Genomic DNA, 5,716 nt, shown 5'->3' with positions numbered 1-5,716 from the left:
CTTGCAATACCCTCGCGGCCCTACAGGTTGACAATCGCTGGTTACAAGTACAACCGTGTGCTGCTGTTGGTTGCTAGCAGGGCCGCTTCTCCCTACACGCACACTACGCAGGTTGCGTGGGGCCCCGCCTACCCGCCGATCAAAGAGGCCCCCTCTCCGCCCCCTCCCTTCAGCAGAAACTAACGTGCATTACTGCGTTCACATCAGTGCAGGCAGCGCAGCACACTAAAACCGAAATAAAGTAACAAAAAAAGTAACTTTATCCGCGGGAAACCCGAAAAAAAATCTTGCGCGCGGGGGACACATGTACGCGCAGCTCGCGTGCATGTGTCCCGTATCCTGCGTAGAGCCCCTGTGGAGTCTAAAGCGGCACTGGTTGCTAGAGATCTAATGCTCACCACCGTGTCTCTAGATCAGTGGTTCTCAAACGTTTTCATGTCAAGGACCCCCAAAATGATGATGTAATTAATTGCGGAACCCCTCCCCATCTCAAAAATATTTTGTGCCAGGGATTATTCAAAAATAGCAGATCTACAAGCTTGTAGATCTGCTATTTTTGAATAGCAAAAGTATAAAATATGGTTAAACTGGTTAAAATGATTGTGACGCTATATTAACTAATTTAGCTGGGGACCCCCTGGTATACCCCCCCCCATGGACCCCTGGGGGTCCCCGGACCCCACTTTGAGAACCACTGCTCTAGGTCTGTATCTGTCAGTCAGTCCCTTCCTCTACTCTCGGCCCCCAGGTGAGTCAGGAGCTGATTATAGATTAGGCTCCTGACTCAGTGTGTTGCAGCTTCCTGGAAACAACACCCTCAAACAAGCATGCGCACACACACACACACACACACACACACACACACACACACACACACACACACACACACACACACACACACACACACACACACACACACACACACACACACACACACACGCTTTTTACTTAGCAGAGTTTTGAAGAATTCACATTAACCCATTCAATCCAGGAGGAACGCATCTGTGTCATTTTAGATTTCAACTATAACCATTATTTTATACTTTGGGCTATTCAAAAATAGCAGATATACAAGCTCATAGTGCTTGTAGATCTGCTATTTTTGAAAAATCTTGAACATTTGAGCAAATCTTTGAATACATATATTTTTTTAAACAACATTTTTAACTCAAATCTTTGCTTCTGGGGGTCCCTGGAACAATATATTTTGATGGGGATCGGCGGCCAAAAATATATAGTTTTGGTGGTCTTTGAAATGAAAAGGTTTGAGAACCACTGATATAACAACACAAGTTTAAAATAAACTGTTAGGATTTAGAAGACATTTGTAAAGATTTGCACACATTTCTCAAAAAGCAGATATACAAGCCCATAGCGCGGCACTCGGTGCCGCGCTATGGGCTTGTATATCTGCTATTTTTGAATAGCCCAAAGAAATCTAAAATGACAGAGATGTGTTCCCGGATTGACTGGGTTAACTTATATTAATTCCATATCCCCTTACCCTAACTAAGCTTAACTCTAACTCTAACTCTAACTCTAAGTCTAACTCTATAACCTTAACCGTAAACCCTAAGAAATGCAGTAAAATTCAATATGGGTGCATCAATTGTGTCCTCAATTACACAACATTCCTGACATAAGCCATATTTGGGGACAATTTTGTCCCCACATGTCAGGAGGAGCACACACACACACACACACACACACACACACACACACGCACACACACGTATGCACGCACGCACATACATACGCACACACACGCGGTAAATGAACACCGAGGAATTTACTGTGTAGAGAGTAGCAGTGGCGCTGGTCGCTCTTCATGCTGTTCCCTATGGGCTGCTTGACCAAAGAAAGACCCCCCATGTTCTGGGATGAGTGGAACTATATAGTTCCGGTGCTGTCATGGGATTTCTGTTTCCTGTCTTCACACTCCGGTATTTACATGAAGGAATGAAAATCAATACAAAAAAACTAAGGGAGACATTGTAATATGGAGCTTCTTCATCTTCTCTTGGCTATTTCCCGTTAGGGGGTCACCACAACAGATCATCTGTTTCCATCTCTTCCTGTCCGCAGTCAATCTAATATACAGTAATAATAATAATACACTTTATTTGTATAGCACCTTTCATGACATTAATGCAGCTGAAAGTGCTTTACAGAGAAAGAATAAGGCACAAGTGCTTTACGGAAAAAGTACAAATAATTTAACAATAAAGCAAAAAAAGCATAAAACAACATTAAAATAATAGCAAAAAATCTGGCAGAAATCAGGCAAAAACGGTGAGGACATGAATAACAGCACAGAGATTTAAAAATCAACTAAAAGCAAGAGTGAAGAAATAGGTTTTGATTTGTGCTTTAAAGCTATCTACAGAGGCTGCCTGTCTGAGGCAATATTCAATTAATCAATACGCCACAAAAACTGTAAAACTTATCAAGTATGCACTTCCTGTCGACATTTTTACTTAACAGACCAATCACAGAGCTCGTTCCATGCTTGCTCCTTATTGGGAATGAGGTTCTTGTGTCCCAGATTTCAACATGTTGTTGTTATGTGTTGTTATGAGACCTATGACTGATTTATACTTAGTTTTACGCGAGTGTCAACTTGTGCTCACCAGTGGTGTAAACTAAGTAACTAAGTACATTATTCAAGTATTGTACTTAAGTACAATTTTGAGGTACTTTTACTTTACTGGAGCATTTCCAATTCTCAGTACTTTTACTTCTACTCCACTACATCTCGGAGGCAGATGTTGTACTTTTACTCCACTACAATTATTTTAAAACGTTAGTTACTAGTTACTTTGTAGATTTTGATTATTATTACAAAACATACATTAACCACTTCAGCCCTATATACATTTCGGCCATTTGAAAATAGCCGATCTATAAGCTCACAATGCGTCGCGATGCGACGCATTGTGAGCTTGTAGATCTGCTATTTTCAAAAGATGTTTATGCATTTTGAAAACTTGAAATGGGATATTCTGCATAATGAGTACTTTTACTTTTGGTACTTTAAGTATATTTTCATGCCGATACTTTCGTACTTTTACTAAAGCAAATTCTGAATACCAGACTTTTACTTGTAACGTAGTATTTCTACATTGAGGTATCGATACTTTTACTTAAGCAAAAACAATGTAGTACTTTTTCCACCACTGTTTTTTGGAGCCAGTTGTGACTATTACCACTCCAGTATTGTTGACAGCTCTTGGCAGCTCCGTGAGCTATTAGAAAATAACTAGTAAATAGAAGTATTTGAAATGTTAAACGCACTACAACAACAGACATCAATAGAGTCCTGGCTATCTTGTTTTTTTCCAATTTGGGGGTCGTTAGGTTCTTAAAGCTCACAAACGTAGACGTAAACAGTCTGAGACCACATGGAGGATTTAATCCTTGAGTGTTACACCTTCAAAGTGTGAAAATTGACACAAATATGGGTCCATTTTTACACTCTCAACAGAGGACGTCGCTGTGCAGAGGAATGTGTGTGTGTGTGTGTGTGTGTGTGTGTGTGTGTGTGTGTGTGTGTGTGCGTGTGTGTGTGTGTGTGTGCGCGCGTGTGCGCGCGTGTGCGTGTGTGTGTGTGTGTGTGTGTGTGTGTGTGTGTGTGTGTGTGTCAGCATGCGGGCCATCAGATAGTCTCATCTTTCATAGAGCCGTAGTGTCAGGATGGTCTACTTGTATTGTCTGGAAGGAAGCACATGGACACGCACACACACACACACACACATACATGCACGCATGTACACGCACGTGCGCACGCATATACACACACACACGTCTGGGTGTTATCGTCATAGACAATACAGAGGAACAGGACAAAGACAGGAGAGAGTGTTTGTCCTGAGGGTTAGCCAACACTATCACACAGACACACACACACACACACACACACACACACACACACACACACACACACACACACACACACACGCACACACACACACACACACACACACACACACACACACACACACACACACACAATCACTCGCACATGACCTCATAGTTAATCTAATGTCATGAGTACTTTGCACTTGCTATCATCAGCCTTGCTTTATAAATCTATGAAATGTGACTTATTTAAAAAAAATATATATACACGTAATTGTTGTTTGACTATGAAACAAATTCCAGCTGAATCTGACCAGCACAGTGACATCTGTTCATTTAACTCTGGGAGTGTACAAAATGGAAAAGTTAACACTGAGGATTTTTATGTGCAACAAATAATGCAGATTTGATCCGAGTAACACTTTACTCGGGTAGGGTCTATAAAGGGTCCATATTATATATATTATAATAACATTCATAATGCATAATTAAAAGGCTTCGAACATCACATGTGTCAGTTATAAAGTGTCTTTACATATAAAGACATTTTATAACTGTTCCATTGAGCTTATAATCCACAAGTAAGACGCGCAAATGCGGGAAGCGAACGCAGCTCGAAAATAACAATAAGAAGAATAGAAAGGAATGAGCAATTGTAGAGAAGTGGGTGGTACAGTTAAATTAGTGAGAACAGGGCCGCCACAAGGAGGCTCCATACCGCTAGCCCCATTTTTTTGTTATCTTTTTTAAATTCTTAGAAGAAATCTAAAACTGTCCTGAAACTAAGGCGTTTTCAACTTGCCATCCGGCCTGAAATATGCACAAATTACATGGAATTCTTAGATATCCCAATAGATGAACTTTTTTAGATGCTTTTAGATGTGTTATTTTTGACTGTAGCATATTTCTCTCAGAGGAGTGTAATTAGTCACCCTTCTACGCTGCGTTCGCAATTAAGACCGGCTATAATACTTCATCTTCAGATCTAGAGTATCTTTGGTGAAACACCTCAGTTCACGGGTCTGGTCTGCACGGAGCGAGCATTCATTTCACCACCTGTAAAATCCTGAGTTTACATTTAACCCTGAGAGTGTACAATTGGATACATTGACAACGAGGATTTTGCGGCATGTAGCAGAATGATCTACAACTAAATGAGTGGTTCTCAAAGTGGGGGTCCAGGCACCCTCAGCGTTCCAAGGAGGTTCTAAATGGACCCTTACAGGTCCATTTGTTGTGAAGTAAAGTTTTTTCTTTATTTTGTACACGCTCAACCACGTGCTAAATCTATTTGGCCGCGGACCCCCATCTCAAAATATTTTGTTCCAGGGACCCCCAGAAGCAAAGATTTGAGTTACAAATGTTCGCTTTTAACAATATATATTCAAATATTTGCACAAACGTTTTTTCAAAAATAGCAGATCTACAAGCTCATAGCGTGGCACTCGGTGCCGCACTATGAGCTTGTATATCTGCTATTTTTTTTATGCCGCTATATTAACACATTTTGCTGGAGACCCCCTGGAAACCCCCCCAAGGACCCCTGGGGGTCCCCGGACCCCACTGTGAGAACCAACGCGCTAAAGTGCATTAAGTGAGAAGAGAGGCAAAACGTCTGGGCCATGAGACCATATCGTCAGTGTTTCACATCGCTTGAAATTTCAAAAAATGTTAAAACGTTTGAGAACCACTGACTTAAATCCTCTCTCACTCTCTGAATTAACAAGGACTTTTTTTCCTACTGTGTGTAGCGGAATTAACTAACATCTAAATCTTCTCTCTAACCAACCTGACCCGCTGGAGAGAGGATTGTGGGTTTGGGGGGGGAAGGTGGGGCGAGGGGGGGGGGGGGGTAGCA

Source organism: Gymnoscopelus microlampas (genome assembly GCF_963454915.1).
Source record: "Gymnoscopelus microlampas genome assembly, chromosome: 9".
Taxonomy (NCBI): domain Eukaryota; kingdom Metazoa; phylum Chordata; class Actinopteri; order Myctophiformes; family Myctophidae; genus Gymnoscopelus; species Gymnoscopelus microlampas.
This window is presented reverse-complemented; position numbering follows the sequence as displayed.